General features: G+C 40.5%; 2 pseudogenes; one reads left to right on the forward strand and one right to left on the reverse strand.

Annotated features, from left to right (window-relative positions):
* Window positions 1-3,323: 3,323 nt before the first annotated feature.
* On the reverse strand, window positions 3,324-3,861 carry LOC147442045 (uncharacterized; annotated as a pseudogene).
* Window positions 3,862-4,122: 261 nt separating this feature from the next.
* Window positions 4,123-4,724, forward strand: LOC147442046 (uncharacterized; annotated as a pseudogene).
* The last annotated feature ends 9,688 nt before the right edge of the window (window positions 4,725-14,412 follow it).

Raw genomic sequence — 14,412 nt, forward strand, 5'->3', positions numbered from 1 at the left:
CAAAGTAACCATGTTGCATCTCAAATAGTTTCGAACAAAAGAGCCATACTCTTCCTTTAATGTGTTCACACACACATTGATACATAGTCATATCCTTGCTTCGGAACCATCTTGATGAGTATATTCCAAAACTCTATTGTGCAAACTTATTCTCCATGGTAAATTCACATGTTGCAATTTTGATAAGTTCGTGCACAAATAGATCAAAAGATGGTAACTCAAATGCCACATGTCCATCATAATGCATAGGTAGCTCTTGAACTTGAATGATATCCTTTGCTTGCTTGAGTGCCATGTGTAGGTTGCTTTGTGTGAAGGCATTGCATGTAGTATACCAGCTAATATGGAGGGACCATCGGACTATTACTAGTGTGTCCTTCATTCAAATGCCTTGTGTGCTTTCAATAGAAATTCGAACCTTCTAGAATTGACATTGGCCATGATTGAGAAGCAAGATTTGTTCACCACTAGCAAGTTCAATAGCCTTTATCTTCACCTGCTCTCACATTAGAGTTAATGGATGCAAATTGAATGCATTATTATTTCATAACGTTGTATCATAAAAAATATAGAAAGTTCATAGATCCTATCGTCAAACATAAGAACAATCTTGTGGCCACATTGTCGTCCATAAATGGTTATGTGTCTAGCCATGGTTGACTGCAGGATGAGAAATTTCAAACTCCAAGCAAACCTTTTTGAGAAATCATAAAAAAGAAGCAAAACCCCACAAGGTACATAGAACTTAAATTATAATAGAAACATTTAGCATCAGATTACATATTACAATCTATCTATCATTGTCTCTAAACGTCTAGAGCATTCCTTATGGAGAATTTAATCATCCACCCTTATATTAACTCCTTGATTATCCAAGGTTATGCTCCCTCCTCTGAATCACACCTTGTGGTCATCAATATTAAAGCCATGGTAGATGCTTGGACAAGTAAAAATGTGTGTGTGTGTGTGTGTGTGCGCACGCAGACAATGTTGTGGAGGGGGGAGGAGGGTTTCTCAATACATATTATTATGGCAAGTGCTTCTAAGGAAGTTATAGAAGAAGTAGATTTGGTAGATCGTATTGGTAGGTTGGAGCCAATATGAACAATGTGTATTTGCAATCTTTGGTGCTAGATTGTACCTTATTGAAATTGGAGATAATTTTTTGAGTGACTGACTCCATTTTGTCTAGCTCGCAAAAAAGATATTTCAGCGTATAATCATGACACTTGAGAAACGAAGAGGAAAAGGAAAATATCCCTCACATCACATACTTGAAAATAATCGTTTTCATGAACTACGGACACTCTTAGAGTTTGCATGGTGAGTTGAAAAAGAGGAGGCCCCAATCATGAGGACTCTGTGGACAAGGGCGGGAGAGGTGATGAACATCATAAGGTACTGTCAACATGAATGATAATCACCACTTGCATGCAACAGCTTGGCAATCACCTCTTATGCAATGCCTTCACAATCACGCGGCCCCATTTTTCAACGAGAACAAAGATGAAGAGTTTGTGTGTGTGTGTGTGTGTGTGTGTGTGTGTGTGAGAGAGAGAGAGAGAGAGAATGAGGTTGGCCTTTCACAATTGCGGGATCACAGCTGAGGAATCTTTTCTCAAACACCAGCCTTTCTGGTCACGCATCAAAAATGACTTTGATGTGCCGATACCCTTGTTCAACAATCCCTACCTCCACCTTCTTCTAGAGTTCCACAAAAGTAGGCCTGACTGTGCCACTGAGCAGCGAGCTCTACATGGAAGGGGTGTGCATGCTCTCAACCAATCTAGCCAATTACTCTCTCTCTCTCTCTCTCTCTCTCTCTCTCTCTCTCTCTCTCTCTCTCTCTCTCTCAGTCTCAGCGCCGCCTCTATAAGTCACTCACAATGCTCAAAAAACCTAGGTTTAGTGTAACCCCACCTACAAATTTTGAGATTTACCTCTAAATTTTATAGGTGAAGGTGAGAAAACCTCCAAATTTTGAAAAAAAAAAGTGTAAATTGGTATAAAAACCTTCACATTTAGTGAGTTTACCTCTATTGTTTCTAACATGTAGGTTTGACAAGTTTTTGGGAAAAAGTTTTTTTCGAGCAGTGGTCACTCACTCTCAGTGCCCGAGTTTAGTGAATTTTCAGTGTCATGTCTCTTGTTCACTCGTGGGGCTTCTCTCTGTCACACACTCTCAGAGTCTCAGAAGCAAGTCAGGCTCTCTCTCTCTCTCTCTCTCTCTGAAAAAACTTTAGAAAGAAATTTCAAAAACATCAAATACAAGCCCGTCCAAAAGACTCAAAAGTCCCTCAACGTCCATATTATTGATGGCTTCAACCACAGTGGCAATGCTTGTAGCATGTGTCTTTTAAGAGTTCTATGATCAAAGTCAAAATTCATGAGCCTTCTTCCTCTCCTGGCTTACGCACTAATTAGACACCTCTTCACTTCCTAACAGCACCTGGAACATTGGTACGTTGATTGTGGTTCTGCATATCCTCCTTGCATCTAAACCTCTGTGGTGGCTCCCAAAATCTCTTTGTTGTGTGGGATCTCACACTGACAACGTGAGACTGAATGGTGCATGAAACGCAGTACTGCATTTTAGCGTAAATCTTGGAAAGTGCATACCCATCATAAACAAAAGCATCATGCACATCTCATAGAGCACCTTGTTCAACAATTTTCCTTACAAGAAATCGCTTGACAGCCTTGTCCTTGGGCACACATCACCCACAATTGGAGCACCTGATGGGGTTGGTGTTGCCTCTTCCATGTTTGTTACGCCCACCGTTGCGACGCTTGACCATCATGACTACTTATGCCGCAACTGCTTCTACTTCCTCTTCGTCATGGAGATCTCTCTCTCTCTCTCTCTTTGTTTAGTGATATCTTTGGCTTATTCTGATTAAACACCAATTTCAAGTGTTGTGCAGCATAAGGGAACCCTATGTTGACATGATAAGACATTAAACTTGCATTGTGAGAGAGCAGTTAACATGATAAGACATTACCCTATGTTGACATGTAAGACATTAAACTTGCTGATAAGACATTAAACTTGGATTGTGAGAGAGCACTTGGACATGATAAGACATTACCCTAGGTTGACATGATAAGACATTAAACTTGCATTATGCTGCACAACACTTGAAGAATAAGCCAAGGATATCATTAAACAAAGAGAGAGAGAGAACAATCTACTCAACCGCCAATATGAAGTCCCTTATTATTAGCCCATCACCTGCAGCGCAAGCTCGCAACCTTGTTAAAGAGACCTGGCAATTTAGATACAAGAGAGGACTAGCCAGTGCTTATAGTTGGAAGCTAGCGAGCTAGCCATGCGGGACGTGGCCACCATGACCGCCATGCCCCTTATTGGAGCTGCCGCCATGGCCCTTGCCCTGGTTTCCTCCAAGGGCGTTGTTATAGCCGCCCTTGCCACCTTGACCACCATGCTGATCATAACCACAGCTGCCCTTACCGCCATAGGTACGTGGCCCTTGTCCCCACCGGCTGCCAGAGGTGCCGCAGAGCCTAGAAAGAGGTTGACCTTCCTGCGATGGTGACAAAGCAGGCGCTCCCTTCTCTTCGCAGCCAGGAATGCGCTGCAAAACGTCCTCCTGAGATGAACTTACCGTGCTTTCACTCACAAGGAATTCATACGGGTCTACCATCGCTGGGTTATAGCTGTCTTCTTGGCATCCCTGAGTGTCTGGTGAGGCCAACTCCAAGGGCCGCTGCAGGCCGAAAGCAGGCTCTCTTCATCGCTATTACTGCGTTCGCGAGGCTCACCACTCGCATCACCATAGGCATGGCAAGAAGCAGCAGTGCCAAACCCTTGTTGCTACCCACATAAGAAGAGCTCGCCATTGCAGTACAGCTATGGCAGACTCAAACGCTACGTCTGACTGGTGAATACTTTGCTAAGAAAAAAACTCAACTCTCTCAAAGAGCGCGCGCCGGCGCGCGCTCTTTGAGAGAGTTGAGTTTTTTTTTTGGAGAGAGAGAGAGAGAGAGAGAGAGAGAGAGAGAGAGAGAGAGAGAGAGAGAGAGAGAGAGAGAGAGAGAGAGAGAGAGAGAGAGAGAGAGAGAGAGAGAGAGAGAGACTCTCTCTCAACATACGTGGGGCAAATGGGCACTCATGAGCAGCCATGGCGAAGGGAGACTCTGCAAGAAGCGCAAGGGCAACCTACCCAAGAGTTCGACGAGTAGGCGGCCATCACTGAAGCGCGCGAAGGGGAAGCCCGAGAATGTCTGGCCGTAGGGGCACTGACCTGTCTGGGTCCCACTATTACTCGCTATCCGCCTAACCATCTCTGCAATGTCCCCTGTTCGTGATGTCACCGTCAGGTCCTTGCTCACGAAGAAAACTCAATTGTCGAGTGCTCTCCCTTGCAAGCAACACTTCTTCAAATACCCTCAACCCCATAGGCAGACTACTGCCTCCATCCTTTCCCTCCTCTCGCAGCAGCAGACATGGGAGTCCGTGCGTGATTTGTGATTCATACGTGCACCCCTGTATTCTAGTTTGAGTGTGCGATGAGTGCAATTATGGCTCCTTCCAAGGGCGCTGCATCATCTGCGGAGGTGCCAGCATTTCTGATGCTTACTACTGCAAAGTGTACACCCAACAGGACAAGGATAGAGATGGTTGCCCCAAAATTGTGAACCTTGGCAATGCCAAAACTGATTTGTTCTATGAACATAAGAAGTATGGTTTCAAAAAAAGATAGGTCAGTGCACTCTTGCAACCTTTTGCTTTGTCGTGCCTTATGAGGTTGGGGGGTGCTGCATACATACAATTGAAATGTGTCATGCTTATTGTGGGCTATGATGGCATGTTCTTGCAGATGTAAGAGTGCAAAGAATGACACTTTTTAATTTGTGAGGTTTCCACTCGTTCAGATAGACAAAAAAAAAAGAAAGAGAGAGAGAGAGAGAGAGAGAGAGAGAGAGAGAGAGAGAGAGAGAGAGAGAGAGAGAGAGAGAGAGAGAGAGAGAGAGATCGTCAAGTGACTGAGGGCAATGCAAGGTTGCGAGAGCAGAAGCAGAAGCAACAGAAAGAAAGGAGAGGAAACCAGTAGAGATGCCGTCCAAATTGGATCCCTCAGAGATAGTGGAAGGGACGACAGCGACCTTGGCTTGACAATTCTGGACAGTGAGCTTGACGATAATGCAGAGGCCCTTCTAGTCCTTGGCAATGTCCTCTCCTACCTTCTTGGGCGACAGGCTCAGTGGCCCGATCTTGGGTGCCAATGAAGAGGCATCTCCAACTTCCCCTCCTGTTAAACGAACAAAAACCACCTCCTCATATTCTTGTTGCCCTTTCTTTATCATCATTGCATCTTCATCGTGGGTGGTGCAAAACATGCATCACTCAGCTTCATGTCTACCATCTAGTGGAGTTTACGGGTGGCTCCCTCAATGGTGACTCTGAATTGGAGTTGGACTAGAAGTAAGGGAGCAATTAGCGCCGCTTCCCTTGTGATCAAATCCCTCGAGGAGCCCGAGCGCGATAGGAAGAATATGAATGCATTGCTACACTTGTTACTCCTCGTGGGTCTGAAATAGTAGCTAAAAGTGTTATAATCATTGCTCAAGAACGAGTATTGTTGTGGTGGGCATCTGTGCTCTGGTGTGCACACACCCTACTCTGAAGACAACTGGAGCTGCTCATGATTAGTGCTAAGGGCCTTGTTAATCCGCTCTAAGTTTCGTGCAGCAATTATCTTTCTTCCTAATCTTGAAGAGGGTGAGCTGTGACAATTAGATTCATGTCCATTTAATGCATAATTAATACCACAACGATGAAGCCGACTGACAGAAATAGCAGAGATGCCATCATTTGCATTTATGACATTGTTATATTGCAGGTGCTCCTCATGATTGGTGGCCAGTGGCTACTCTCATAATTGTATTGTCACAATTCCTCTTAGTAATCTGATCATGCAAGCCACTGCAACACTCGATTGCCTTTTTCTTCTTCTTCTTTTGCTTGCCTCAGTCCTAGCATTGGCGTTAGGGTTTTGCTCCATGCTAGTGTGCCACATGAGCTCTTAAGTGGTTTCCAACCTACAGATTCCTCTTCCTTCTCCTTATACATTTAAGAACATCAAGCACAATGGAAACATTTCTCTCGATGATTTGATCGAGACTGCCCATTTGATGCGTCCCTGTTCAATGGCAAAGGAGTTCGCTTGCACAGTAAAGGAAATTCTTGGCACTGCGTTTCTGTTGGTTGCTCTGTGGATGGGAAGGATTTCAAGGATTTGCAAACAGATTTTGAAGATGGGGATGTTGAGATTCCACAGAATTAGCTTAATTAATCTTAGGTAGGTGCCTCTCTAGAATGTAGCGTTGCTAAAGTAAGTTTCACTTTGTGGTACTGCTGCTGGGTTTTTCTTGCAAATCATTTTTGGACAAATGCTAGCTTGTTATACTTCTAATGAGTGTATGCTCAGCATGGAGAGAGAGAGAGAGAGAGAGAGAGAGAGAGAGAGAGAGAGAGAGAGAGAGAGAGAGAGAGAGAGAGAGCACCGGTTTACATGCTTAAGACAGTGTTCCCAGGAAAAATCGATTTCACAAACATCCATAGAGGAAAATTCTCAAAATAACGGCATTTTTTACAATTAAACTCTATTTTTATTTCTTCCATTATGAGATGCGTATGGCAATTGGACTAAAGTGACTAAAGCCTAATCATAGCCCTAGGTCATGTTAAAAATGAATGGAGTATTAAGACTATCACTAAGAGTCTAGGACTAATGAGAAATGAACCTACATTAATCTAAGGTCAAGGCCAATTACCTATGATTAGCACACATAAAACCTAACTTTTTGATGAGTTAATTTTCACAAAGCAAAGTGTTGAAACTTTAGGATGCCTAGCTTTTGAACATGAAAAAACCTTAGTTCTTGAATTTTCAAACCGGATTCTATCCTCTTTCGCTCGCTTCAATCGGTTTTTTTGAGTTTTCAATCGGCTCTAGAGAGAGAGAGAGAGAAAAGATCCTACAAGGTAGTTTGGTTGTGCTCACACGTTGTCTTGGTTTTCATGAGGATTAAAACTTAAGTGGGAGAATGTGCAAGGTGAAGTGAAAGAGAAGAAAGATAAGTCAAAGATCGAAGTAGACCTGGTCAGCTTTGGCCCCTGGAAGTGAAAAGAATTTTTCTTGGAGATTCTCCAAGCTTAACATTTTGTTGTAAAGATGTTTTGTATATGATGAAAATAGTCGGTGATAATGATTGTTTCTCTTTTTATTTTTTTTATTTTTTTTTTTTGAGAGAGAGAGAGAGAGAGAGAGAGAGAGAGAGAGAGAGAGAGAGAGAGAGAGAGAGAGAGAGAGAGAGATCTAAGCATCTTCTCTCACTTAATAGCTCTCTTCCTAGTGGACATACATGGTAGCTCTTGGTTTGGCAAGTCTCTATCATCTCCAAAAAATGGGATGTCAATACGATGCAACCCTTTTCCTCATCCAACTAGCAAGATTTCCTTACCACCTTGACTTGAGCAGACACAAGCTCAAAAGAGATTGAAATTTGTTGCAAACAAATTATGGCCTTCTAGACATTTGCTAGATTTTTCCAAACAATGATCCAAAATGGAAAGGAGTCGCATCTTCCATCTTTATGAACTAAGATGTTCAATTGATCTATATTTAATTTTCCAAAAAAACATATTTTTGCCAGCAATGGTGACATGTATAAGGACGACTAGATTTGTATAATCATGATTGGGGAGCAATGGTGCTGACATTTATTGATTGGATTTAGAGAAATCTATCTCTCTCTCTCTCTCTATCTCTCTCTATCTATCTATCTATCTATCTACCTCTCTCTCTGTGATATCTTTTTTTTAGAAAAGAAGTATATATATACGTGAGAAACTCACTTGGCAACTTTGCTCGGTTTTGAACTTGCTCGGATAAGTTCCCTCGATGTTTGGTAGAACTCCTTTTTGACCTATAGTGCAAGACGATCAGTGCAACAGATTGTCAACTATTTGCTTTTTTGTAATAGATTAATCAATATAGGGTTTTGAATTTGGCACAATGTAGTAATCAATCATGTCTCCTAGAGGAAATGGAGTGGCTCCAAATTCCAATGTCCCAATCGCACCTCAGCCGACTATCATTGATTGTGACATTGATGTTATGCTTAAAAAGTCATAATTTGGGAACTTTATTGGTGGAAAAGGCAAAGATACAAGCAAGGTTCTTGAGGTTTGAATTGAGCATATGGATGATTACTTCATATGCCAAGAATAAAGCTATCATTACCAAGTTGAAACTTGAAAAGATGGCTAGCAAGCATTAATGGAAGGAGGCAAAGATACCGACAAGGTTCTTGAGGGAGTGGCCGCCACATCATAAAAGACGTGCATAACTAAGGGTCAAAATTTGAATTTTTTCAAAATATTCATTTTCACTTATAAAACTCCTCCCCAACATAAGTGCATATAAAAAAAACCATTTTTTGAACTTTTTTTTTACCTACAACCACTAAAAGGTCCACTTTTTCAAGCTTGTCCCCACCCCCCCCCCCCCCCCAAAAAAAAAAAAAAAAACTTTCCTCCCTCCCCTTTCCTCTCCCTCCCTCCCTCTTTTCATCCTTTGCTACATCACAGATCAGCTACCATGGTGCTCAATGACATCACAAATCGTGTTCCTCCATCACTACGTACTCCGTACACCAAAGTGTACATATTCGCTTGCCCATGGAGTTTGCTGCACATGTAGGTGAGCATAGATCATCACAAGAACTTCGTGCCATTACTAATGTCAACATTTGGTGGATGACCATTTGAAACCATACAATCCTATAAGCCGCTTCCATCTATCATTTAATAGCCTTTTCATGTTTCTTCAATATCTTGGAAGGGGAGAAGCATGCTTGTTAGGTTTTTGCAAGTGGTTGTCTATGGTTGCAAGTGCTTATTTGCATTCATGCATGCACCAATGTCATGCTCTTTAGCTCAACACATTGACATTACAAGAAAAGATTGTTGGCATTACAAGAAAGGATGCCTCCTCGAAGAGGGAGGTTGAAACTCTCCAACAACAAATTCAAAAAAATTATGCCCACATTATGAAGCTTAGCAACACCATCACACATTTGAAAAAAACCCACTTGGTGCAAGAGAATGCAAGCACGTGTTTTCATCCATTGAAACACTTGCACATACAGGTGGAGCATGTAAATGACGAGTGAAAACCACGAGGTGACTTGTTCTTCACTTGCAGGAGACATTTCTAGTTCCCACTTATCGCTAATATTTATCTTGTTGATTTCCAAAAACTTTATTCAGGAGGCATACAGTGGAACAAGCCAATATGATCGAATCAACCTTCTCACTAGTTTTCTTGATACTCAAGATGTTATTTATATCTTACATTCACCTAGGGGGGAGCACATTAGTGATGTAGTCACCAAGGAGCTTATGCACAAATTTTTAGATGTGGTTGGTGAAGATGACGTGCAACAAGCTTGTGATGAGGCTAGGATCAACACTAAAGCATATAAGGCTACTTTTGAACTCCGAAAGGATACCCTGCGAGAGTGTGGCATCATGGAGAACATGTTTTCCATTTTGCCCAATGTAAGATTTTCAAATTTTGGGTCTCTTTTAAAAATAAGAATAATAGATTCCAATGTCTGTTTTGTCAGCTTTTGATCTAAAAGTGCTTGTTTGACAGAATTGTAAGCTTATAAAGTGAAAAACAAGGTCGTTTCTATGTTCCAGCAGGTCAGACGGACGTTTAGTTCAGTTTTGAGAAAATACGTTATTTTTAGCTTTTTCGTGTTTTTTATGCTTTTAGGTGTTTTTTGGCAAAAAGCAGGGCCAGATCCTTGACCTACGCGTTTGGAGGGAGCTATGGTTCAATTTTGTAAAAATATGCTATTTTTAGCTTTTTATGATTTTTAGTGCTTTTTAGTGAAAAGCGAGCCCGGTTTCTTATTCCACTGGACATTAGGAACCCGTGGTTGAATGCTAGAAAATTTTGCTCTTTTTTTTTTCTTTTTATGCTATTTTTATCTTTTTGTGCTTTTTGGCATTTTTTCAAAGCAATGTGCTTTTAAGGATGACCTAAACATAAAAATACTAATTTTAGTCCCCGTCGGATTTAAAAATGACCATCGGAGACTAACATTAGTCAGTTTTACTGTAAAAATTGAATGGTAAGTGGGAGAGTTGACTGTCAAAAGCTGTTCCATGGTTTTAGCAAGGTGCCCAAAAGATGGTAGTCAATCCATGCAGAAGAGGTAGCACTAGTTTTTGGCTTGGGGCTCACTCTAGCTTTGTCCAGTGCCTATAAAATCATTTGTAGTGCTCATTTTTCAACGCCGTCAGTTGCATCTACTACCGCAAGGCAATTTGTACATGTTATATGGATTGGTGCAAGCTATTCATCACCATCTCCATAAGCTCTTCTCTCTTGTTTACGGGAAGAAGAAGAAGAATACTCTCTCTCTACTTGCTTACTATCTCCTCTCTTCTTTCACGGTGTACGCGCTCTTTGAAGGCTCTCATGGTGAAAACCTCTACGCAGATCTCATCATTGATCTCTGGTGGCAAAACAAGAAGTGTTTTGACAAAACCTAATCAATTCTAAAGCATGGTGAGAAGTGGTGAGAAGCTCTTAACTCGACAACTATCATCGTCTCTCTCTCTCTCTCTATGTCGTTTTTCGGAGTAGATACCCTCTCGGTGGTTGTTTTTGATATACGAGTGTATGTATGGGTTTGATGAATGCGTATGAAGTTGCACCAGGATTATTTCATCATGTTTAACACTCTGATTTATGCTTGATGTGTTTATGATCACGTGTGTGTATAAAAAGCACTTTTCGTTTCACGTCAAAGAAGTAGTAGGAACACTGTTTTGGTCATAACTCACAAACCGTTATGAATCAGCCCGAACCCTTTAAACCAGGGACAAAACAGATCATTTAGAAAAAAATTCTCTGGGGCATCATGTGAAAATCATGCACTATCTAAGAGTTATGGTGAAAAAACAGCTTGCTACCCACTACATAGTCAATTTTTTGGACCCTGGGCTCCTTGGAGAACCACTATATAGATTCGCCGGATGGGAAAACCTACTCAGCCAATTGAAAATCTTGATTCAACTTGATGACAAATGTATTTAGGTCTTCATTTTCACCTTAGATATGCGAGTTATTAACCATTCCATAACCGGGTTTACCTAGGCGTGTAGGGGTGCTACTTAGGGAGAGTACCATATGATATCATGAGTTAACCAAGTTGTTTATATATGATTTATGGTTTATTTTTTTGAGTTGATTTCCAGTATTATATTTCCATAAACTTATGTGAGGGTGTATGGTTAGCCAACCTGAACTGCACATGCAGATATGAATAAAGTGGCTTTCTTTTTGTGTTACCGTTTGTTGTATGAGTATCATATGGAAAAAGTGATGTGATGGAGTGTGAGTTAATATTATGAAGGTGAGCTTGATGCACTTTTTTGAGGTCAAACACTTTTATTTGCATGTTTTATATGCTCTCAAAAATGACAAACAATTGTTTTTTGTATTTATGTGAAGTGATGGTTTATGGTCGACCTAAGGGTCAGAGCTATTTTGCATCATGATTAAGGTGGTGAAATGATATCACATGATGTAAGGGACCTTACTGATAAATGTGGATATTTGATGTGCATGGTTATGAATGCTTCCACCTTTCCATGTCAAAACTAGCTCTATGTGCTAGAGGGGTGAAGTACAGTATATAGTGCATCAACTTTGCATGATTAGATGTTATCAAAATTGGATTTTTAAATCATGTTTAGTTGTTGGTCAGACTTATTTATGCATAAAAGGTTCATGTCTTAAGGGCCATGTGTGTGGACTCAAATTTACTATAGTAGATATGTCAAACTCCAAGTGTGGGAGTTGGTTCAGTGTGAATATGATTTATGGTTAAGGGATGAGATCCCTCATGGACTATGGTTGTGATTTTTATGGTGGAAACCGGTGTGGCTCTTGGTTTTTTTTTGGATATGGTTATGCTGCCAAAATGGTGCAAAAAAATTTCCAACCATGTTATGTTCTAAAGTGGTTACTCAAGATTGGTTGTGCCTCACCCCGAGTTGGGTAGAGTGCTTACTCTACCTACCGAAGTGATGGTGATAGCCGTTTTTTGTCTCTCCGTAATTGCTATAGTAAGCTACCTCACCCTACCAAAATCACCCAAAAACTGTGGCTATCCCTACCATTTCACTATACATAGGCGTATGTGAGTTAGGGAATTTTTCCCATATCTCGTTAAAATCCTCAGCTAGCTAGTAATTTGGGCTAGTTGAGTCAAAAAAATAAAATATATTATGGCCTATTTATGTGTAAATATTGCATTGTATATATGGCCTAAATATAGGATTTTTTATAGTTATTTTGATATTTTATTTAAATATTTATACCTAGGTGTGTGTTTTATTAAACTTATGTATGCCTTCTTTCATCCTCTTGCACCATAAGTGTATTTTTTGCCAATGTGTACATACTCTAACCTCATATTTTTCTTTTATAAAAATCACCCCCACATTTTCACCCTCACCCTCGTGAAAACAAAAAAATTGATTTCTACTTTCTTAGTCATGTTTATTATATTATTTTCATTGACTTGCATACCTTTTCCTCTTTCACCCAAAATAATACAAAGAGGGACCATATCATGTGATTCCAATATCTTTCCATATCCATAATTCCTCCATATTTATTTATTTATTTTTTACTCAATATTCTAACACCATGTGCTCATTGAGCTAAAATCCATGAATAGTCCATACACTACTCCCACCATGTATATATTGCTTTATTCACCAATAATCCTCCTCCATGCATGTGTAAAGGGCAACTTGGATGCTTTGTATTATGATATGACAAAGGAGGGGCTCACTCTTGGATGCATTGTTCAAATTCGACAAAGAAGGGGGCCACTAAAAGACTTTTGCAGGCATAAAAAACAGGCTTTTTGGTGAGATTTTTGGCACCCATCTCCACTCCAAATTTGGAGCGGTGGTCAAAAGAGAAAATGTGGAACAAAAGCTGAGTAATCACCTCAAAACTTTTGGTGATTTTCGGAGCAGCCACTGGTGAGCTATGATTTTTTGAGTGGACCCCAGTCTGCCCACTTTTCTCACAAAGTAACTCATAGTCTTCTCTCACCTCCTTTCCCACTTCCACACACATACACTCATTTCTCTCCATCCCTCACTGAAACCTGAAACTTTCATGGCTTACTTCATCTTCTTCACCATTTCCATCTCTCCTTACTCCATAGCTCAAAAGATTATCATCTCTACACACATATAGCTCAATTTCTCTCTGTAGAATCAAATTCATATTACCATAACCTCTTCATACTTTCATAAAAGAGAAAAAATCAGCAAATAACCAATCTCAAGCCCTGCAAAAGGAGGAGTTTGATCATGGAGAATTCAACATCCCCATGGTCACAAGAGTTGCACCGACAAAGTTCTACAACCGCTTCATTCACTGGAGGAGAAGGTGGAAAATTTCATTTACATCTTGTGGTTTCCACCAAATTGTGTATATTCTCATTCTTCTCTTACTTTTTATCATTGTATAAATCATATAATGCACCTTGAATGCATATGCCATGTAATTTTAACCCATCCTACTAACTTCAAACTACTAACACTAACTGCTAACCCTTTTTTTGTAAATTGCACCCACTCTACTCTACCGTGGAGTAGGCAACCTCACACAAAAAATCACTCACTTCTCTAGAATCTTCTCTATTTCACCTCAATAGTTCTCTCCTCTTGAGCCCACATCCATGTGACTCAAGAGACAAGAGAGCCCCACTCTCATAAGAACATATAAAAAATTTCATAAACATGGTTTTCTATGAAAATGTTGATTAGGTATAATCTTAATTAGGGCTCTCCTCACCTATAAATAGAGCCCTTCTCCCTTTGTAAATGGCAAGGATCCCTACACTATTGCTCACTACTTTGAGCGTGCCATTCACCATCTTAGTTTTAGGGAGTGAGAGTGAGCTCTCTATGCACCATTACATGTGGTGTATAGGAAAGCTTCTTTGAGCTAGTTGTAGCATTGAAAGGGAGTGAGTGATTCATAACTTACAATCAAAGTTGTACCTACTCTTGTGCATCAATTTAATCAATAAGTTGGGTGCAAATCGTGGGTCAAAACTCTCTTGAGTCTCTCCAATTCACGCTTGGCAACCTCATCTCGTATGGTTTAAGGTGACGCGTTTTCATTTTGAGATTCTTTTGTAGTATCTGCTTGTATGTGACTCAAGAGCTCTTGTGTTTGTTTTTGTTGCTTGGGAAAACATTATAAGAGGGTTGTATGGTGAGAGGTCTCCCATAACCCTAAGATAATGTGTAGATTGCAACATCATCAAACTTAA

The sequence above is a fragment of the Adiantum capillus-veneris genome, chromosome 14 (assembly GCF_014529385.1).
Source record: "Adiantum capillus-veneris isolate H3 chromosome 14, ASM1452938v2, whole genome shotgun sequence".
Taxonomy (NCBI): domain Eukaryota; kingdom Viridiplantae; phylum Streptophyta; class Polypodiopsida; order Polypodiales; family Pteridaceae; genus Adiantum; species Adiantum capillus-veneris.